Below are 23,909 nucleotides of genomic sequence, written 5' to 3'. Positions count from 1 at the left end.
AGAGGGACCAAGTTTCAAAATACAACAAGAAGAAAATTACCAGAAAAGACATAACACATGAACCCATGCATGAGAATAGGTTGTGAGGGTGTCAGTAAAAACATAATACTCGACACATTTAAAAATCTTCATTTTTATTTTATATGTGTTGCTATTTTGCCTGCATGTCCATCAGTACAGCACATTTTTTGCAGTATCCCAAAAGACCAGAAGATGGCATAATATCACCTGGAATTGGAGTTAGGGTGCTACCTTGTGGAATAGAAGCTGGGTCCTCTGCAAGAGCAATCATACAGTGAATGTTTTACTAATGTATCCAGTAATGTGTCCAAAGTTGCATCTTTTATACTTTGAATGACAAGTGCCAGAATATCCCAAGTTCAGTGTTCCTTGCACTGTGCATTCAGCAGATGTTACATTTCTAATGGGGGCAGTTCATTCATTAACCACCAGAGGAATTAGTATGGATACATTGTGCACATGCACACTTTCAGATATTAATGCTTCCTATCTATGTGGAAACATGCTGATGTTCATGTAACAGTGTTGATACCAGGCTAACATTTTTATTTTAAGTATTGTGATAATTTAGTTTTATATGCATATTTTTATTTAAGTTGTTATCTGAGAAAATTCTGTTCCTGGAAGGATGTCCAAAGTTCAGCCAGAGGTGAGGGCTGCAAGCCTCATGCAGGAGGAATTTGCTCAGACTTAATGGTAAATGTTCACAGAACACATCAGACTCCTCTTTTAAATACAGAGAAGGACCGGGCAGACAATTCTTTTGGGATGTTTATAACTGATGTCAATGCAGATCTCTGAAAGCTCACATCTGCTTTGTTTTGTATTTTATTTAGAAAATAAAAGTGCAGGTAACATAAATGGCTGTAGTTGCTAGGGCACATCACTCAATAAAGTTAAACACAGATGATGTCTGCATTAGCCCATTTTCCAATGGTTTAATAAAATCTCTGGAGATATGAACTAATGAGAGGAGACTTTGAGCAAATGGAAGGCACAAGTTGCTTTTTACAAAAGAGTAGGCACTTAGAAGAGGAATCTGTTGCAGCCAACGAGATGAGAAGTTATGTTGTGGGTACAGGAGTTTTCTTTGCTAAGCAAATGTACAAGCAGAGGTAACACATTTACTCAGCTCACATTCTGAATGGCTTTAAGAGGCAGTGGACAGGTAAAGAGCAGGGGTCCTTCCTGTCAGCCCAGGGGTGATATCAAGCAGGATGGTTTGCTTAGTCTGGTGACCATGTTCTGGCCCTGCATGTCATCTCCAGCAACAGCAAGGCTCTAGTGTGACAGGCAGATAACCTGGGAATCTTCACATCACCTGAGTGTGAACTCTGCTGATATCCCCCTGGCTTCTGAGGCAGACTTGACAACTCTGAAGCAAAGCTGTATCCTGTAGGGTGAGGAGGCTGTCCTCTGGGTCACCTGAAGCGTGTGAAAGGAGGGAGAAGGAACCAGCTGACCAGGGAGACACTCCCCACCCTGTAGAGATGAAAGTTGACATCCACAGAGGGGTGAGTCTCAACTCTGAACGTTGACACCAGCTGAGCAGAGTCTCATCTGTCAGTCCCCTTTCTGAACACAACCCAAGTGCCAAGGGTGGGCTGAGGTGAAGTGTTGTGAGGGGAGGTGCCGTGCCTTGTCAGCTGGACCTCAGGGTGTTTGGAAGAACATTAAGATTCTTCGGGTATGTGGGATACGTGACAGGAAGATACAAGAGGGTTTTCTGTGTATATTTGGCTGGGGTGGATAACTGTATCTTCTGGGATTGGGACTTGGTTCATGAAAGTGTGATGTGTCATGAAATACTTTAGCCCTGAACCCAAAACCCAAGAAACACACCCTGAACCTGAAACCTGAGCAAAAGAAACACAATTTGGCCCTATAACCAGACCAGTGAAAGAAATACTCCCTGCCTCTAAAATCGGAGGCACAAGGTGAAAATGCCTAGTAAAAGACACACAGTATGGCCCTGAAATCATAGCCAACTCTGCTCCTCACCAACTAAACCAACCAATCCCTGGACAGGAAAACTAATCAATGCTTGAGCAGAAAATCTTCTCCCTGAAGAAACTCCGCCCCTAAGAAGCCCTATATAAGCCCCTCTGCCTGTTCAGTTGTGAGCTGTCCTTTCCTGCACAGGCAGAGGCAGCCACTCTCCTGGATGCCTCCTTCCCAAATAAGTCTTCCTTCCTTCCTTCCTTCCTTCCTTCCTTCCTTCCTTCCTTCCTTCCTTCCTTCCTTCCTTCCTTTCTTCCTTCCTTCCTTCTTTCTCTCTTTTTTTCTTTTTTCTTTTCTTTTTTTTTCTGTTTTGTTTTTTCCAGCCAAGGTTCCTCTGTGTAGCTTTGTGCCTTTCCTGGATCTCACTCTGTAGACAAGGCTGGCCTCAAACTCACAAAGATCTGCCTGCCTCTGCCTCCCAAGTGCTGAGATTAAATGCATGCGCCACCAATAAATCTATTTCTTAAAAGAGTTTGGGGTGAAAATCTTCTTCAGTGGATGTTCCCTTAAGGAGGCTGAGTAGAAAAAAAAAAAGTAATATTTTTTTTTCCCCTGGAGCAAGAGGAGATTGCTACATTTCTGCAGGGATTTTCCCTTTAGCAGAGTGAAGCAGAAGTAACAACTGGGGCTGGAGCAGAAGGAGAAACATAGAGCTCTGCCAGGAAGTTCCCATAAGGGAACTGAGCAGAGCTCAGCTGTAATGGCTCTCTCTAGGAGAGGACCAGGATTGACACACACTGCACGGAGACCATCCTCCACCCCTGTACCCCAGCTTCAGGTACAGCCTGAATTCCCTGTAAGTCAGGATACCGTTCCCTCCAGAGCTGTAACACTCACAATAAAGACACTTTTCATAACAGTTGAGGCAAATGCTTTGCTCCTCCATTCCAGTGTAGCCTCAACTTGCTGCACTCTACGAGATGATATTCAGAAATAAAGTTGTCACACCTTTTACTGGGTTAGGGCTTCAATATCTGAAAACAAACAGATCACCAAGCAGCATTCCTCAGGCCTAGGTTCCAAGGAAAACACATTGGAGAAAAGAAAAATCCAGAGATCTGGAGAACATGTACTCCAGGCTGATCATGGGCCAGCTCCTCTTTACAGGGCCTCTCAGGATAAGTAAAAAGGTGAGGTGTGGCTTAAATAAAACTTTATGTTGCATGAACCCCGAGCCTCTCCTGATGACTGCCCTTTGCCTGTCCTTTTCACGTTCTAATAGATACTGTACCCAGAAATAGCAAGGCCACCTTTAAAATAGCATGGAAATTGTCACCAGTGGTTCAGACTAGGGAATTTGGCTTTTGTTGATGTTTGAAACACCACAGCAGAGAACTACATCATGTTCTCCTCTTGATTGACAGAGCACTGGTGTGTGTGTGTGTGTGTGTGTGTGTGTGTGTGTGTGTGTGTGTGTGTGTTCTTTTTCTTCCTGGTGCCTCTACACAGCCCAGGTTGGTCTCTTACTTGCCACTGTTCATTTCTTTAGTCTCCTGATTGCAGATTTGGACCTTCATAAGCTTTCTGGGAGTGTTTGCTTTGACATCTGAGGACTCACCTCAGCTCAGGTGGCTCCAGGAAAACCTGTCAACAGCTCCTCACATTGTCATCAACAGCTTTATGGCTGACATGAGCTCTGTTGAAGCTCTACAGGAAAATTTTTATCTTTACATATGTGATTTCTCTTTGGTTTGACGGACTCACAACTGTAAGAGTTCACTGATCTTCCCCAGGGGCTTGTTCAATTCAGGAGATGCATCTTTCCTCAACTGCATCATCCTGACCTACTTTTTCAGGATCTTTTATTTCTCATCCTATAGAGTATGGGTCTTAAGAAGAAAAAAGGTAAATCCTGGGCACTGTTTTGAAAATGAACCGTTAACTCCCCACAGATAAAATGTTTCTAATGGAGCACAGAGTTAGTTCTCTGGCTTTGGGAGGAGGAGATACTCAAGGGTTGACCCTGGAGAGTCTACTTGAAAGGGCACCTGTCTGGGTCCTGCAGAAGTACCACAAAGGGCCACCATTCATGTATGCAATTGGCAAGACCATTTATATTACTAGTATACTGGGGCCCTCTGACCAGCCAAAAGTCAGAATGGCAGTGACCTCGGCAAGGGGTGATGGGGTCCTTTTAAGCCTAATTTTGGGGAGTGCCTAAAGATGTTACTTTGTCTTAGGTATAATTGGTTTGTGCAGGTGGCAATTATTGTTATTAATGTCTATTGACTAAAAGTTAGCTGGACTCTGGTCAGGGTTATGATCTTTTATCCTTGGACAAGCCTGGATGTTTTCAGGCTTTGTCCTTATTTGGTTATTTGTCTAAGCCTGTGTACTTGCTGTTCCCCTTGTCCCTGTTATCTGGAGCTTCAGTGATTAATGGCTTTTTGTTTTTGAGAAGCAGAAGTGAGGTCTAGTGAGGCCTAGTTTTTGACTTATGTATCTAGGCTAGATATTTGTCTGGCCTTTTCATACCTTGTATTAAGGTCAGTTTGGGGTGAGCTAGTTAGCAGGGAGTCAAGGACTATACAATATAGCATCAGCAGTCTCTTTCTGAAACATTTTATTGTATCTTGGAGAGCCCTGGAATCTCCTATGATGTCACCAGTGTTGTGACAACACCAAATGCCAGTGGGGCATTTGTTCAGTGCCTTTACCATTAATCCATAAACATGTTTGCAAGACTGTGCAGGATGCTTTGGAGAGAGAATGGAGAGCATAAAGAGACCAGAGAGAAGTAGAAAGAAGCTGGCCTTCAGCCTCAGTGTCAGACACTGGGAAATAAGTGGTCATGGGGAAGGCAGTGAGTTCTGGGCAGGGGATGGGTGTTTCTTGGAGGATGTGGGGCTCAGGCTGGCTCTTCCAGGAGTGGAGCTCAGGAACTGGGAGCTTCTGGTCAGCAATGGGCCTATCTTGCTTCTCTAAGTTCCTAAAGAGCAGACCCAGAGTCAAGGATTTCTGATGGTTAGTTTGTTAATGTGTCAGAGATGGTCAAGGCTAAAGCTGCTGTTCTGGGCGCCCTCTGTTTTCACACTGAGTGGGAAGGAAGCACCGAGGGACTAATGAGGTTTCAGTACTAGCACTGCACTTCACCTCCACTGGAATGATTTACATTGTGTGTCACTAATAACAGGGAGTTAAAAGTCCCCTGATCAAAGCTGGAGGTTCTCATACTTTACATTATTGCAATTAACAGACTAGGAACCACCAAGTACTGCTGCATGCCAGTGACCCCTAAGACTTTTGAGTTTTCAGCTATGGGTGGCACAAAGATCTCCAGTGAGGCCTGAGAGCTGTTAGAGGCAGTAGACTATGACAGAGACTGCCCCCTTCCTACCAGCTCTGTGCTGTGGAATGCCATTCTATATGTTGTGAATGTGTGTTGCTGATTGATCGATAAATACGATGCTGATTGGCCAGTAGCCAGAGAGGAAATATAGGTGGGGCAAGCAGATGAGGAAAATTCTGGGAAAAAGAAGGGTTAAGTCAGGAGTCTCCAGCCAGACACAGAGGAAGCAAGATGACAAGGCAGAACTGAGAAAAGGTACCAAGACATGTGGCTGCATATAGTTAAGAATTGTGGGTTAATTTAAGTATAGGAGCTAGTCAAGAATAAGCCTGAGCTGATGGCCAAACAGTTATAATTAATATAAACTTCTAGCAATTATTTTATAAAAGGCTGTGGGACTGTGGGTGAGAGATTTGTCCTGACCGCAGGCCAAGGGGGACATATGAAAACTTCCAGCTACAGCTCTGGTAGTCCTGGGCTGTCGATGAGGATGGCTTTGTGAATCTGTTGACCACATTCTGCCTCTCCATGGCTTCTCTATCACAACATGAAGGTCTGAACAACATCAAGTGACGTGGGCATCTGAACACCATCTGAATGCTTGTGAACAGTATAAGTATTCTCCTGGCTTCCAAAACTACATGGCCAAGAACTTTGATGCCAAGATGCATCCTATGCAGCTGTAATAAGCCAGAGAAGGCTGTTGTAACCAATCATCCCAATGGCACAGGTTGGGGTGGGTGTGGATATTACAAGACAGGTGTTCTAGAACCTCCCAAGACCCTAAGGATATGCCATCATGATAGACCCAGTGAAATCAAGTTATGTACATGCAATGAGTTATGTAATCAAGGCAGAACTGCATGCAGATGTCTTCACAGAGTGGCTGGAATCTCAAGTGAGAGTCTAATGACCATCCTCAATCCCTCTTCTGAGGAAATGTCAGCAGTCCACAGGCTTCTCCTGTTGATCTCTTGCAAGTGGGCACAGATAATCTGATCATGGTAGCTGTTTTGTTTGGAGGACCATATTCCAGACTATTGTCTTGAAATATTACCTCCCATGTTGCAACATAAGACTTAAATCTGATTGTCTAAGGCTTAGATCATTACTTGACTAACAGCATATTGGACTCCTGCTTTGCTGCAGTCCACTAGGAAAGAACTCTTATGGTTCATGAAGGCCATTGAGTGCCCTGCCCCTTGGAGGTCACCTTACTGGTATCTGAGAATGACTTGGGCATGATGCTATAGCCAGTTTCTGTTGAAGACCTGCCCACTGGCTCCACCAAGATGGATGAGGTCTTGTTGACTGAGCCTGGGCTGACAAGACACTGGCCTGTCAACTTGGCCTTGAATGGACTACCCATGATGTGGGTGGGCCCATCATCTTTGACACCAGTCAGGTAGTTTCCAGGGACAACGGGAGTGTACTCAACTTTGTACTCTTCTGGGATTCCTTGGCAATCCACGTTGACCTTGGTGGTTCTTCAATGGCAACAGATAATATCCCTGGGCCTGCTTGAGTGGTTTTGATGAAGAACTCTGATTGGATACCTGCAGTACCCTCCTCAAGCCCAGCACCTTAGGCTGACACTAGAGCAAGATTCCTTCCCTGTTTGGCCAGGCCCCCCAACATGCGCTTTGAAAGGGATCCCAACCATATGTCTCGCACTAGTTCAGACACATGGCATTCCTCCACTGCTCCTGAGGGTTTATGCACCTTTGCATCAAGCTTTCTTTTTGCATCATTCAGCCTTATAGCAAAGGATGCTGACTGGTTAAATGTCAATCCTGATTCTAATGGCTCATAACAGTGAGGCATTGAGTGCCATCTAGATGTGATGATGAGCATCAGGTAGGGTCTATCAGAGATGGCCTCATGGTTAAACTTTATAGACACCTCATAGTTACCAGGCTCTTGGATAATATAATAAATACCACATGACCCATTTTTATGGTCATCAAATGTAATCTCTGCCTTTCTAGGCCCTCAACAACAATGGAGAGGCCTTCAGCATCTGCTTCTCAGGTCCTGATGCTGAACTCAACTGGGATGCCTATTTCTCCCCTCTCCAGGCCAGGGCCTCCTGCCTGGATCTTATGAGCACCTCCTTCACCAAAGGGCCCATGTGAACTGGAAGGGGTTTCACGTTACATTCTGGCTATGGTATTTTACACTGATTGTGTGAATGCCCATCTCCTGGGACACAAATTGGACACAGTGAGAGTTCTTCCCCACAGACACCTTGGGTGACATGGACCAAGGGGCTGGTGACATGGGCAGATATGTCACTGCTGTTTTCTGGAATCTGCAAGTTCACATCACAGATACTGCCAACTATGGCCATAGATAGAGCCTGGCTGGTCCAAGTGATGCTCTCTTTGACTCTTCCCTCACCACTGATCTTCACAGTGAATGGACTTCTAGGCACATGTTCATCCACAAATTTGTTAGAAATGATGTAGACCCCAGGCACAGTGGGGAGGTAGGATACCTTGTGGACAATGTCCTTCAGGTAGTCTATCTGGATGTCCACATCGCTGGATCATTCTACCACCAAGAATATGCCACCATAACTTGCATCTCTTGTGTCCACAATAAAGTCAGATATTTCTAAAGTCTGGCCTTCTGACCGGCCTTGGTCACATAGACTTGGGTGCAAGCACAAATTGTCAGTTTCAGACTGGATCATGAAAATGGATATGGGATTCCAGTAATGTGGTTGCCACTCTTCTTGATGTTGACTAGATGTTCACCCACCTCTCAGAGGATGAAAGAAATGCCAATGTGGTTTTGGGGCAGCTTCCTCAGCAGACAGGGCTTGTCATGTCCAGATGGGGCTTGATATTGACTGTCATGTATTAACGCCAGTCTCACTGATGTCCAGAAGGAAGTTGGCAGCTGATCCTTGTGGTGATATACTGTGTACCCTAACAAATTTGCCTGAAGCTCAAAGAACAGAACAAGCCATCAGATTAAACACAGAGGCCAGACAGTGGTGGCATGCACCTTAATACTAGCACTTGGGAGGCAGAGATCTGTCTAGATCTCTGTGAGTTCAAAGTCTCCTTGGACTACATGACATTGACTCAGTTCAGAAGAGAAAACAGAGCCAGGCAGTGTTTGGATACACCTTTAATCCCAGTACTAGGAAGCACACATGCCTTTAATCCCAGGAAGTGATAGCTAGGTGGAGAAAGGTATATAAGGTGTGAGGAGACAAGGGAATAGAGGTTCCTAGAGGCTTTTCAGCTGGAGGTGCTTTTGGCTGAGGACACCCCTTTCAGCTGAAGGCTTTTCGGCTAAGGAAGCTCTTCCAGCTAAAGCCCCTTTGGCTAGAGCTCTTTCCAGTTGAGGAGTTGGTGAGGTCAGAGGTGGTGGCTGTGGCTTGCTCTGATTCTTTGATCTTTCAGATTTCACGCCAATATCAGGCTCTGGGTTTTTTATTATAAGACCATTTTAAGATTTGAGTTACATCTGGCATCCATCTTTTGGGGTATGAATTCACTCAGTCTGGAGCTATATGTGGTCAGAATCTCCACCACATCTACACAAGAGTCCCTATCCTGCTGGCTAAGTTTTTGTTGTAGTCCTTCTGCAGCAAACATCATAGGTTTTTGGGCTCTCAAAACGGCAGGAGTTAGCTACTTTTCTTATTTTCCCTATGCAGATGGCTGACTCTTTTACTTCTTTCCTCTCCCAGTGGGTTTTGGCTTTCTCTAGGACCACTCCTCAGGCTCCTGTCACACCATCATCTGAATCATCATTGTAAGAAGATTTCGTGAGTCACTTGGGATTTCTTAAAGGGAGGAATTAGTTAAAAGAAAGTTTTTTTCCCACATTAAAAAAGGGGAAACATTTTTACAATGTATTTGGTCTCTGTTTGATAATACAATGATAGACAGTCTGAAAATGGAACAATTAAATGAGAGGATAATTAATGTTGATGGGATTTATGTAATGTTAATTATAAATATTATTTGTTTGATCATTTCTGCTTTATCATTAAAAAAGTAGGTTAATATGAATGCCAAGATAAAAGTTTTAGAAAGCCTGTTAAAACAGATCATAGAAATATTCAGACCCTAAAAGGAGAACCAATCTCAGCATTGCATTATAAGGTTACAGAGAAACAGCCTAAGTCTTTCAAACAGCCAACATTAATCTATCCAGTAACCTTACAGGAACTGCCAAATGATATCTATCCTTAAGGCTGTGTAAGAGCTGACTCGACTCCTGTGCAAATGTTAGATTTGAGGAGAGATTCAAAGAAGCAATAGTTTCATATGGTATCCAGTCATCTTTTGTGAAGCAGATGTTAAATTTGTGGTCAACTTGTAATAGAATTATCCCTCAAGAGATTTGGTTACAGCAGTTTTAGAGGCTGGTCCCCAATTACAATGGAGGACCTGGTGGAAAGATGAGGCTAAGACCATTGAACAATGGAGTAGAGCTCCAGGTATTGAAATTGACCAAGATCAACTTCTTGCAGAAGGTGATTATGATGATATACAAAGACAATTATTTATATGATGACCACACCCTGACTTTACACTGCATGAAGCAGCCTTGAATGCTTGGGGAAGAATTAAAGAAGTAGGAAAGAAAATTGAGTCATTTACAAAAGTTATACAGGGCCCAAAAGAAACCTTCACTGATTTCTTACAAAGACTGACTTCAGCAGTGAATAGGATGATAACAAATTCAGAAGCTGAACAGATAATAATTGAATCTCTGGCTTTTGAAAATGCCAATGAACAATGCAAAAGGGTAATTAGGTCATTAAAGGCAAGATCAGCACCCTTGTAGAAATGGATCCAAGATACAATAAATATTGAATCTCGTGACTGTGATAATGCTTGGGTAGGAGAGGTGATTTCCAGAGGTTTAAAGAAAAATAGTAATGTCAAATGTTTCAAATGCAGTAAACAAGGTCACCTAAAAAGGGACTGTAAACAAGGCACTCCTAAAAATAATGTTTTTTCAAGGAATAATCCCAATAGAACTCCCCGTCACTCTAGATTATGCAGAAGGTTTGGCAAAGGTAGACACTGTACTGATGAATGTAGATTAACAAGGGATGAAGTAATCCCTTGCCTTTGCCATTGGCAAATGCCCTGAGAAGCCTCTTGAAGAACCTCCCATGTCAAATCCGTTTAGTCCTTTCCTATCATCCGGGAAGAAACTTCTTCCCAGAGCAATTAAAGAACCTAATGCCTATTGTAAAAAAAAAAAAAAAAAAAAAAAAAAAAAACTATGCAGCTATGGATGATAAAACAGCTATAGAAGAGAACAAAAAATCGGAGGAACTATAAATCAAAATTGATAAAAATTAGATTAGGAACCTCCCCAAAGTTAGGGTTGGGGAAGGGTTTTGTTTTTGTCTTTCAGGAGAATGGAGGCTAAGGAATCTGAAGACCACTGGACAAATGAGACAACTGAAGAAAAACAATAAATCATGCATAAAACTTGTCCCAAGAAAAAGATTTTCTATAGTGAACCATGACCATGCCTAATCATGACTTTGAACTCTCCAAAAAGATGATGGGACCCTTCAATGATGATTCCCTCAGGACTATGATAACACCACCAAACTGACAAACACCACCAAAAGATTGGCTTTGGACTATAAACTGCTCAGGACAATATTGAGATGGCTAGCTGAGATGATACAGCTTCTCAGACTACTCTAGCCCAGAACTTGAGACAAGCCCTGTACTTTTGCATTATACAGAGACTGGACAACAATGATACAGCTACCTCTCCTAAGACTTGACAATTAACTCAAAATATGTCTTTTCAGGATCCCCTAAAAATGCCTTTGCCCCCAGACAGCTGGAAGTAATTTAAAGAACATGACACCCACATTTGCAAGAGGTGGGGTGGGTGGTTTTTGGTCATTCAATAAGTTATGGATATTTGTCATTGTTTAGGATGGTTGATTAGAAGTTGTTATTGTTAATAGTCAGGAAATGGCTGAACAAAGGAAATTAGATTCAGGGTTCTTGTTTGAAAAAAAGAAAAGGAAAGGAAAAAAAGAGGATATATATAAAAAGGTAGATTATTGAATCTACTCTAAAAAATGATAGCATAAAAGAGTAGATTATTGAATCTACTGTGAAAAGAAAATATGAATATGATAAGATAAAAAGGTTGAATCTACTTTTAAAAAGCAACTAATGGGTTGGGCAGTTGTGGCCCATGCCTTTAATCCCAGCACTCAGGAGGCAGAGGCAGAGAGAGGCAGAGGTAGGCAGATCTCTGTGAGTTCGAGGCCAACCTGGTCTACAAAGCGAGTTCCAGGAAAGGCGCAATGCTACACAAAGAAACCCTGTCTCCAAAAAACAAAAAACAAACAAATAAAAAAAAGCAACTACTAGTTTTAAATATTTTACATTGGATTGGATTTTTGTATGTTGTATACAAATTTTGTATATTGATACAAATTTGAGATTGATTTTATTAGAATATACTGTATATATATTTCTAAACTTGTTCAAGGTATTGTAAATATATAGTTCATTTAACAATGTAATGCAAATTTCTAGTCCTTGAAAGTTATTATTACCAACTAATTAGTATATAAAGAAGTGTAAGAAGAGTAGAAAGTAAATTAGGTACAACACTTTGGATTCACCAAATAGGATAAATAATGGAGTATTTTCTCTGAATCTGTCAAATGTCAATAGTCTAGATATTGTTAATGTAATTATTGATTGTATATATGGTATATACTTACTGTACTTATTGTATCTAGTTTTTCTTATGTTAGTTATAATGTTCCTTTATTATTTTAGACAAAAAAAAGGGGAAATGTAGTGATACATTGTGTATTCTAATAAATTTGCCTAAAGATCAGAAAACAGAACAAGCCGCTAGATTAAACATAGAGGCCAGAGAATGGTGGCACACAGCTTTAATGCTAGCACTTGGGGAGGGGGTTAGAGATCCATCTGGATCTTTGTGAATTTAAAGGCTATATGAGATTGACTCAGTCTGGGAGAGAGAACAGAGCCAGGCAGTGTTGGAACACACCTTTAATCCCAGCACTGGGAACCACACATGCCTTTAATCCCAGGAAGTGATGGGTGGGTGGAGAAAGTTACATAAGGCATAAGGATACAGGAAATAGGGGCTTTATGACTAGAGGTGCTTTTGGCTGAGGAAGCCTCTTTTAGCTGAAGGCTTTTTGACTAAGTAAGCTCTCTCAGCTGGAGCTCTTTCAAGCTGAGGAGTTGGTAAGAGGTGGTGGCTGTGGCTTGCTCTGCTTCCTTGATCTTTCAACTTTCACCCCAATATCAACTATCAGATTTTTATTTAAAGACCTTTAGAAATTTGAACAACAGATCCTAGCTTCACATGTGAGTAGCTTGTGCTTGTCATTATACTTGAGCAGGGTGCTGTAGTCACCAGGCAGGGTGGGCACGTAGGTCACTGTACATGTCCCATCTTTGTTGTCAATGCAGCTGATATCTACTTTTGAGGGTCAGTCCTTCTGTAGCAAAATTCAAACCACCTTCTCCTGCATCTTCTGTGACAATGGGTAAATGAGGCATTTTTTGTTGGCTACTCCATACACAAGGCCTGGACCATATGCAGAAAGGCTCCCACTATTATGTAGTTCACACAGAGCAGGAGAGGGCTTTCAGGGATGTGGCTGCCCATGTATTTGATGTGCATCTTGTGAAGCCTGACTTCAGTGTGGGCATATCTGACAGTGACCGTGCTATCTTTGTTGTCCATGATCTCAGGTGTAGCTTTCTTCCCAGAGACATATACACCTCTTCTGTGATTTCTCCTTTCCTGACAGCAAATGAAATTTTAAGTAAATTTGTTGCAACTCTGTAGATCTGGTCCCAGATTTTGACACCAAAACGTGAGTTTTGCAATTCTGGGGAAAGGGAAAGCAACACCTTGAGCTTCCTTCTTCGGACAGCTCTGATGGCTGAAGCTGCAAGGAGACAGTTCAGCCCTGGAGGGTGAGGTATCCTGGACACCTCAAGCTGCTCAGAGCAGCTCTGCCCTGAAGGTGTCCCAGACACCTAAAGCTGTTTAGCACAGCTCTGATGGCTGGAACTGCAAAGAAGCAACCCAAACCTGGAAGGGAAATTATTCTGACTTCTCATTAAAGTCAGGCCTGGAACTGCTTCAGCAGGGAAGGGTATCCTGACTGTTCAGGAAATGCAGGGTATCCTGACTGTTCAGGAAAGTCAAGCTATACCTGGTGTGATGGGGGCTGGTCTCCCCCCAGGATATAGCAATCTTGCTTCTCTCTTGGAGAGCCTTTACAGCTGAGCTTTGGTCACCCCCCCCCCCTTAAGGGGACTTCCTAGCAGAGCTCTGCTTCTCTAGCCTAAGAAATTGCAAAAATGTAGCAATATCCTCCCACTCAGGAGAAAAGTGTTACTTTTTCAGCTCTCTCTTGCTCTGTCCACTGAGGGACATCTCAGCAATGTTCTTCTGTTCAGCTCCCCCTTGCTCAATCCACTATGGGTTGTCTCAGCAAGGTTCTTCCGTGCACCAGTGAATGAAGGTCTTCATACCCAAAACTCTTTTGAGAGAGAGATTTATTTGGGAAGGAGGAATCTAGGAGAGTAGCTGCCTCTACCAGGGTGGAGAGAATAGCTCACAACTGAGCAGGCAGTGTGGTTTATATAGGATGTCCTAGGGGTGGAGTCAACCCATGATTGGTTGTTTTTTTCTGCCCAGGGATTGGCCAGGTTTGTGGGCTAGGGACAGAGATGACCCTGATTTCAGGGCCAAACTGTGTTTCTTTCACTGGCCTTTCTTGGCTTTTTGACACTACCTCTACCGTCAGGACACATTTCTTTCACTGACTCTGATTCTAGGGACCAAGAATATTATTTTGGCACTAGTTTCAGAGTCAAGGCATGTTTCCTTGGTTCTGGATTTGGGGATAAAGTGTTTTCTGGCTCAGGTCCCAAATGCAGGTTGTGTTTCTTTCCCTGGCCCTGGGCCCTAGGGCCAGGATTCTACTGTCCTGCTTTGTGATTGGTTGGATTCACAAGTCAGTTGGTCAGGGGCAGAGATGGCTCTGATTTGAGCCAAACTGTGTTTCTTTCACTGGCCTTATCTGAGCCATCTTGCCCTAGTTCTGGGCTCCAGGGTCAGGGTGGGTTTCTTTAGCCAGCCCCCTTTCCCTATAGAAATCAGGCATTCAAAAAGATTAAAGCCTAGGCCATGCACTTACTGGAACATAGGCCTCTTCAGTCACCTAGTACCTAAAGGACATGCATTTACCTGGGCCTGCTCCATGGCTATGACTTCTCTATCAGTGGCCATGACTGTGAAGAAGCTGTTGGGAATATCAACACCACAGAAGAGCACGTGGATCCCATAGGTGCCTGGCTTGGCAGCAGTGTAGAAAATGTCATAGGTGCCATCTTCATTTTCGATGACATCAACCTCAGCCTCTGTGACATTCAGAATCATGCAGGCCACTTTCTCCTTCCCAGCAGTCTTGGTATCCAGTACGAAGCCCATTTTCTCTCCAGTTTTCACAGTAGGGGCAATCTCAGGACCTGTGGCCAGGTACTTGCTGGATCCACCTGTCTGCATGGCCCAGATAAGGTAAGGAAAATGTTGTCTCCACTATAGCCAACCCAAATTACATAGTGTCTGGTCTTATCAGAGATATAGGTAATGGCATATGTGGCATTTTTATTGTTGTGGGCAGTGGTTCTCTGAGGCTTTCCCTCTTGGGGAAAGGCCACATCTGAGGGGGATGAGTAACCATGGCAACGCCTGATTTCAAGGTTCCTGCTGTAAGACTGTGACCTGAGACTGGGAGCACAATGCCTGGTGAGACAAACTGCTGAGAGAACTGCACAGGGAGTCAGGTCTTTATCAGCCAGACTTTGAGCAAGGGAAGAATTGGCATAGAACCTTGTGATGCTTTGTGCTAATAACCTTGGTTAGACATCTGCAACTCTGTCCTTGTGCATATCTGTAAAGTTTTAACTTAAGATCCATTTACAAAGACATTCAGTCTAGCTTCATTTTGCTCTTGAGGCTTTGAATCAATTAATTGTATGTGGCTTGTTTTAAAACTGAGAAGTAATTATTGTTGTCTTTATGCCAATCAGAGCTAGTGATATAAAACAGGGCTTAAGTGTCTTACAGTCCTCGTAGAATAATAGATCAAGTTATGAAGCAAACCCTAATATATTTTTTATTCATCAAAATTATGCAGCTTAATAAGAAGTCATCTTCCTAATCATCCACAGATATATGTGCCCATAAGATGGAATATACTCACGAGATATACTTGCATGCAGTGGAGGAAACACGGGCAGCTGTTATTAGGGAAAAAATGGAGTGGCACATGAGAAAAACTACAGACAGAAGCGACAGGACATTTGCAATCAGTGACCCCACGGCCTTGCCAAGTGGGGCTTCCCATCAGAGAGTTATTTCTCTGAAGAATCGACCTGCTCAACACTAGTTATCACCTGCTGTATACTCCCACAGACTCTGGAACCTCCCCCTTTTTCTTTAATAAAAAAAGAAGCATGTAAATCTCTCTAAGGGCTGTGAGTACTGTGGATAATTTGAAAGTCTGAAGATGATTGGAAGAATGACAAACAATATTGTAATAATTCTGAAATTAATAAGAATAATTTATATTGATGGCAAGCTGAGAACTAGTGTAAACACCCTGTAGGTGTAGTTGTTTATGATCCCAGAATATTTTGACTCATGAAAGGGCAGAGGAGTAACATAAAAATCTATAATAGTATGATATGATATTGTTAAGTGTGTCTAAATATTATGTTTGAGTTATCAAAAAAGAATAGTTTTGTTTAGAATATACACTTTTGTATATTAATCTTTAATTAATTTGTTTTGAGTAACTAAGAATGCTTAATGAAGCATTCTTAGATAAAGAGTTACCTGAAAAGCAGTGTGCATCTATACCACCAAGGCTGTAGCTAAAGTTGACCCGTAACTCAAATTTGTAACTAAACAATAGTAAACCATTTGGCTATAAAAGGGGCAGTACCAATTTGTCTCAAAGTATACACAGCAAGATTTTCATAACAGAACAATTGTCAGAAGTACATATGGAGACTGTCTGATAAAATATACATAACAGGACCATGGGCAGAATTTATTTATTTATTTTTATTTTATTTTATTTTTTTATTTTTTTTCGAGACAGGGTTTCTCTGTATAGCTTTGCGCCTTTCCTGGAACTCACTTGGTAGCCCAGGCTGGCCTTGAACTCACAGAGATCCGCCTGCCTCTGCCTCCCGAGTGTGGGATTAAAGGTGTGCGCCACCACCGCCCGGCTCATCGGCAGAATTTATATGATTGTAATAGGACATTTTTAAGGGCAGTCCAGTCACTGAGCTGGGGAATTCTATAGTATAGGAGCAGGGGAGAATGACAAAGGGGTGTAGAAATTGCTCATGGTTACTCCATGCTGGCAGGGGCACAAGGCCGGGCCTTCTGAAGGCTGGAATGCATGGAAGCCCAGCAAGAGCAGACTGTTTCACTTGTCCAGGCTCTGTGAGAGGTGTAGGCAGCTTTGGAAGGTCTGCTCTGGGAGGGTGCAGTCAGCAAATGGATCAGTCAGTGCTGGGACATGGCCTGGAGAGTGCATTGGGGGCCCCTGGAGTGTGAGCTGGAGGGCTGGGTGCAGGGCTGCAGTGAGCTTGTGGCAGAGAAGATGATGGGGCCTATGTAACCTTTTCAATGGTTAGGAATTTACTGGAACAAATATATATTAATGGGCAGAACTTTAAATTTCCTTTAAATTAAGGAAGTTTAAAGAGGAAATTTTGGACTTAGGTGTACATTTGGAACTTTTAAGTGCATGGTTTTGGCAGATGAGAAAGGGGCATTCCAGGCCAGGGAGAGAGGAATCCCCGGCCCCACTACCCCAGAAAAAAAAATAGGCAGGTGAGAAAACAAACCACAGCTTGGTAGTACTTTTCGGAAGTCTGTCTCGACCTGCGGGCATTGGTGTGTTTAGAACTCCTGAAGCTTATAAGAAACTTCTTAAAGAGACAAAAAGTTCAGATATGTTCATTATTATATGTAGTCTGTATTGAAATCTATGCTGTAGAAGAGGCAAGGAGACTCATATTTTGAGTCGTAATAAAAGTTTGGAAACCTAAAATTTATTTTGGTTAAAAGCATTTTTTCTATCCAGAAAAATTGGATGAATGTAGACTAGTCATATGCCCTCAACATAATGAGAAGCATCCATAGTTAAAAAAAAAAAAAACAACCAAAGAGAATTTAAAATCCCAAGCCTGTGGCTGTGATAATGGTAGTAGTGCTAGAGTAATAGTTTATCAGAATTTTATTAATTAATGTTAAAACTAGGAACCTTTGGAGTCTCAATATAACAGCAGAATAGCAAGAGAAAGAAATCTGAAACATGTTTCATTTCCTTATACATCTCAAATCACTTTTTCCCATCATCATCGAAGCCTTTTCATCCTCAGACCCTCATAACTTGCATTTACATATCCAAACAACTTGTCCCAAAGCATTTTTCACATTTAAGCCTTTATATATCCCCATATCTTAAGTCTTTTATTTTTATCTTACATCTCAGACCCATAAATCACTTATTCAAACCTTAATGTCCTTACAAAAACTTTACATCCTAAAACATTTTCTTAACTTGCCAAGAAACATAAGTGATTGATTATTGAGGGAAGTCATTGTAAGAGAATAAGTTACTTTGAAACCTGTATGGTGAGCTTATTTTTTATTTGGGATCTGGTAGCAAGACAACTTGTTCTCAGAATTGGCATTAACCCAAGGAAATGAGGCCAATTACTTGATTTTTGTTCAATGAGAGAAGTTGAGAAGGCAGGTGAAGCTTTGGGAAGGATGTTTGTTACATATAACCACAGCTTTACTGGAGGCAGTGACTACAGATTTTAGTTGTCATAAGGAACAGTATAGGCCTTTGGCTGTTAAATTTAGGTCTAAAATTTTTCTGTAAATTTGGTAGACTCTGCCTTTTTTATCAAAGCAAGGCGATTGATTCCAAAGTATATATAATTAAAATAGAGCCCTGGTAGCAATTAAGGCATGGCATAGTTTTATCTGTAGAGAGAAGCTTAAACATTCTTAAATGCCAGGAAACTAAGAAAGGAATTGACCATATCAATATTTAGCATGTTTATAGATATAGATTTGAATAGAGAATATGATCATTTCCAGTATGATTAAGCAACAAAATGTATCCTTTTATTTATCTTTAATTGACTATAACTTAAGTAAAACTTATCCTTAACAGTTTATAGTTTAAGTTACTGGGTAGATGACTAGTCATTACATTGTGTTTTTAATTATTTTTAATAGTTTATAAATTACGTAAACTTATCCTTAACAGTTTATAAGTTAGTAGCTAGATGATTAATCATTAAGTTGTATTGTTTAGTTATCTTTAATAGTTTACAACTTTAGTGAACCTATTTTTAACAATTTATAAGTTAGTTGTCTCTATAAATTTAGAACTTTATGTTTCATCCTGCTAGATTTAGCCTTAAAAATAATAAGCTTGAGTTGAAATTCTTTTAGTATGGAAACAAAGACTCTTAATCATGAATCAGTAAAGAAACAAAAATAGCTGTTCCATGAGTGAAGAGGGGAGAAATTTTATTTTTAAATTGTTAAGAGGAAAGATTTCTAGAGCTGATGAGAACTGGAGAGTTTAACTTAAGTGGCTGCAGCAGCAGGGTGCCTGTTTAGGCCAGCCAGCCACCTGGGACGGGAGGGGGGCGGAGGGAATGTTGGAGATGCAGACAGGCAGTCAGAGTTGGAAGAAAAAGGCGGAAATGCAAAGAGAGTAAGCATCTATGCAGCAAGGTTTTTCAGTTCTGAGGACATCTCCAATCAAACCGAAAGACCTTTAGAATTTTCCAACTCATAGGGAAAGCGTCCCTTCCCCCAGGGACTTGGTTTGAATGAGTTAACCGGAAGTTACTGGACAGGGCCATGATTTTTGTAAATAAACAGCTCTGTCGTAACAATTAACCCAGAAAGAGAGAGGAGAGGAGGGGAGGGGAGGGCAGGGGATGGGAGGAGATAGGGAAAGGGAAGGAGAGAGGGAGAGGGAGAGAGGGGAGACAGAGGGGAAAGAAGGGACGGGGGAGAGGAGCAGGGGGAGAGGTGTGGGAGGCCGTTTTCTGGTTCCTTGTGGCTTTACCCAGCAGGTCCACATAGAGACTGACTAGGACCATGGGCCTGAGTGCAGGTGTCTGAGATGGTCTGCACTTGGCTGTGCTGGGGGAGGAGGTCTTTTGCTCCACCCCTTGGCATCTCTATAAAAACCCTGGGGCAGAGACAGTCCGGCCATTGGAATAGGTTCCAGGCCCTCTCCAGGCTATCCTTTATTTTCTGTTTATCTCCGCAAGATTCTCCGCAATAAATCCTTCTATCTAATATTTCCTGCTGCTCACACTCAAGAAAACTCTGGGGAACTGTGGGGGTGGTGGGTAAACGCCCCACAGAGAAAGGAAGGGAGGAGGGGGAGGGGGGGAGGAGAGGGGAAGAAGGGAGGGGGGAGAGAGGAGGGGGAGGGGGAGGAGGGGGGGTGCTGGGTCTGAGAGTTAGGGAATCTTTTCTTGAGTTTTCAAACCAGCTTAAGTGTCTGGGCCAGTGTAGCCAATGCCAACCAATGCTTTCCAATAGCCCCTTAGGGAAGCTTGTTTTGTTATTTAAATGAAGAGCGGTTCCAGCTCCAGAGAACAAGCAGTTTGAAAGTTAACCCTTTTGTTTCCTGTGAATCATTTTGCTGGAAGCTCTGATTGTTGTGGCAAACCCCACCAGTTTTATTTACGTTCTCAGGCGGTCACGTGGAGTGATTTATAGTTAGGTAGAGCAGAGGAAGCCCAATAAGATTGTAGTTGTTGGTTATGCCGCGGCGCTGCCCCTCGTGGCTGGTCGCCGCCCACAGCGACCATGCAGTCGGAGCAGCGTGCTGATTAAAACAATCATAGCCATGGTTACCTTTTTAGAGCTTTATTGGGGGGGGAGAGAGAGGGAGAGAGAGAGAGAGAGAGAGAGAGACAGAGACAGAGACAGAGACAGAGACAGAGACAGACACAAAAGAGGGGGGAGGGAGAGAGGGGAGAGCCGAAGGGAGGAAGGAGCAGAGAGGAGAGGGGATAGAGAGCCCACAGAGGGCTCACCTTCTATTTAGTCTGGGAAGCTGGTGAAGGCTGATGACGTAATTAAGGATCAAATCCTTACAGTAGTACCTTGCTGCCTCTTTTTTATGTCCCAAAGGAAATAGCAGCGGGATTCTCTCATGAAGGGAGGGTATAAAATCTCTGCGTGCCATTGTGGGTCGCTGAATCTGACCTATAAAGTCAAGGAGACTCAGAGGTTCCTTTGTTTCTCTTTATGTTTCTCGTGGAGGGGGACATTTGGGATTATGATACTCTGTTGCTTCCTCCTCCAAGTCAGTTTCCCTTTCAGAGGTTCATTTTCCTATGCCTGATTTATCAGTCTCCTCTTGGGTTGTCTTCTTTGGGATCCGTTATTACAGGGTAAGCACTCTTCCTAGATTCCGTTGGACCCATTCTGAGGGAAGAAACTATACAAAGAGAATGCTTAAAGGAGGCTCAAGAAAACAGACTACTCACCCTTTCAAAGGCTCTGCAGCATCCAACCAGTGAGCACTCTCTCTACAGTCCCCAGTGCAGAGTGTCTCTCTGGAATGCTTCCAGATGGTGCTTCTTGGGGCTGACCTCCCAGGGGACCACCACCCTTCTTGCAGATAGTCTCCTTAATTGTCTCCCTGCCTTTTCCTGGTTCTGGTGCCAGATAGGGGATTTGAGAGTCCAACTCTCAGGCTGCTCCTGAGGGTTGCTAAGAGAATGCCTTTCAGGATAGGGACTTAGAAGAACTTCTTAAGCTGTAATAAATGCACGCAAGCCAAAATAGGAGCTGCTCTCAATAAGCAACATTTTTGATATATTATCATAGTTGGAATTGCTTTGAAATACTTACTTCTGACTTTCCATAATATTAAGAAACAAATTTTAAAACAAAATAACTATTTGCACTTGATTTCCTTAATACTTTTTTTCCCGAGACAGGGTTTCTCTGCGTAGCTTTGCGCCTTTCCTGGAGCTCACTTGGTAGCCCAGGCTGGCCTCGAACTCACAGAGATCCGCCTGGCTCTGCCTCCCGAGTGCTGGGATTAAAGGCGTGCGCCACCACCGCCCGGCCGATTTCCTTAATACTTTTAAGAATACCAAACTTTTTACTTTTATTTATTTTAATTAGGGTAGGTAGGAACAACTAGAGTAATTCACTACGAAAATCTTAATCTTCTTTGAACCTGACATGCTTCTTATTTCTCTGTTCAGGCTTTTTGGGAGATGTTCCTTCAGTATGACTTAAAAGTGATTATCATTTTACTATTCACATGAAAAACATTTAGCAAGTGTTCTAAATTCTTTAATTTTGAGTCCCTGTATCTTATATTAGATATTTACAAACAACAACTTTCAGATACAGGATCTCACTATGTAGCCCAACTTGAACTCACAGAGATATGCCTGCATTTTAACTCCTGAGTTCTGGGATTAAAGGCATGGGCCAAAACATGGCACAAACAACTTTGAATTCATTCTTCAACAGTTGATCATGATTGATGACTGCTGTCCTTATCATCTTTTTTCATTTAGAAAGAGCTAATCAATCTCATACCCAAACTGCTGGCAAATAGCTACCTTATTGAAGAGTGTTTAGAGATCATCATCCTGGACACTGATGTTGCAGATGCTTTTAATTAACAGCATAACCACATCTGGATTATTATGAGCACATACATAATGCAGTGAAGTCTACAAATTGAGAGGATGTTTTAAGAAATTACAGAATACTATGTCAAAGCACATTCAAGTGTAAACACTAGATAGGATGTAAGTCATATCCCCTCAGGACAGTCCAACAGAGCCAACAGGCCTATGAGAATTTTGTTAAACTTGTTGAAGTTCTTCATTATAAGCTAGTTTATTTTGCTTCTTAGGTAATTGATATTGGATGATAATGGTGGTTCATTTATGCTGGGGGAAATGGAATTCTGTCAGATGGACTCAGTCCAGAATGATACCAGACCTTAAAAAAGAAAGCAATGCCAATGCTCCTCAAATTGGCAACTGAAGGAACATTTCATGAGTCTTTACTAAGCCACATTTACCCTGATACCAAAACAACACAAAGACCCAACATAAAATTATAGACTAAATCCCCTAAGAATATAAATGCAAATTTCTCAATTCAATACATTGAAACCCAATTCAAGCACATGTAAAAAAAAATTATAACACAAAAACATGAAGATAACAGCCATAACATATATGCAGACTTCCTGGTGAAGTCATATAGAAACCCTGTGCTTGCCTCTTCTGTCAATGTGAGCCTATGTGAGTCCTGCTTAGTTGATTCAATGGGTGTGGTGGTTTGAAAGAAAATGGCCCCCAAAAGGAGTGGCACTATAAGAGATGTGGACGTTAGGCTTTATGGGAGGAAGTGGGTCACTGTGGGTGTAGGTTTTGAGGTCTTTTTCTCAAGCTTCACTCAGTGTTACAGTTAGTTGACTTCCTGCGGCCTTCTGATCAAGATATAGCCAGCACCATGTCTGCCTTCATGTATCCATGCTCCCTGTCCTAATGATAATGGATGGAACCTCAACTGTAAGCAAACAACCCCAATTAAATGTTTTCTTTTTAAGAGTTGCTGTGGTCATGGTGTCTCTTCACAACATTAAAAATCTCTAAGACAGAAGTTGGTACCAGGACTGGGGTATTGCTGTGATAGGCCTGACTGTGTTTGTTTGGATGAATTTGGACTTTGGTAGTTTGGATTTGGAAAGCAGTAGAATGGTTTAAGCCCTGTTTAATGGGACATACTAGTAGGAGCATGGAAGACAACAGTGCTGATAATGATTTGAAATGTCAGGAGCTGGCTCAAGAGGTTTCAGAGAAGAGTTTTAGTATGTTGTCTAGAAATTGTTCTTGTGATACTTTGGTGAAGAGAATGGCTGTCTTTCCCCCTTGTCCAAAGAGTCTTCCTGAGGCTAAAATAAAAAGTTTTGGATTAATTCCATTGGCAGAAAAATCTCCAAATGGCCTAATATAGACTCTAATGAAGATTTAAAATGAAAGGGACCAAGTTGACCAGGGTAAATTACAAAACAAAAATTTTGAGAAGGAAAAGAGCACCAGGAAGTGGAATAGAGCTAAATTCTGTGTTCAAGGAGATAGATGTATTAAGAAGGGAAGCAGAGGCAGGCGGATCTCTGTGAGTTTGAGGCCAGCCTGGTCTACAGAGCGAGATCCAGGAAAGGCGCAAAGCTACACAGAGAAACCCTGTCTCGAAGGAAAAAAAAAAGGAATAAAGGGAGTGGTGACATCAGGGCAAGATCCCACTCAGCTAAGTTTCCAACTTGTGCAAAGGAACTAAAGAAAAGCTTAGAGCCAGGTGTGGTGGGGCACACCTTTAATCCCAGCAATGGGAAAGCAGAGGCTGGTAGATCTGTGAGTTTGAGGCCAGCCTGATCTACAGAGCAAGTTTCAGGACAGCCACACTTAGG

At 42.3% G+C, this 23,909-nt stretch overlaps 1 pseudogene; it reads right to left on the bottom strand.

Annotated features, from left to right (window-relative positions):
• The window catches only part of LOC114688135, a 48,021-nt pseudogene that overhangs the window by 601 nt on the left and 23,511 nt on the right, over positions 1 to 23,909 (bottom strand).

This window comes from Peromyscus leucopus, chromosome 6, assembly GCF_004664715.2.
Source record: "Peromyscus leucopus breed LL Stock chromosome 6, UCI_PerLeu_2.1, whole genome shotgun sequence".
Classification (NCBI taxonomy): domain Eukaryota; kingdom Metazoa; phylum Chordata; class Mammalia; order Rodentia; family Cricetidae; genus Peromyscus; species Peromyscus leucopus.
Note: the sequence above shows the minus strand (reverse complement) of the source record. Positions and strands in the feature narration are given on the sequence as shown.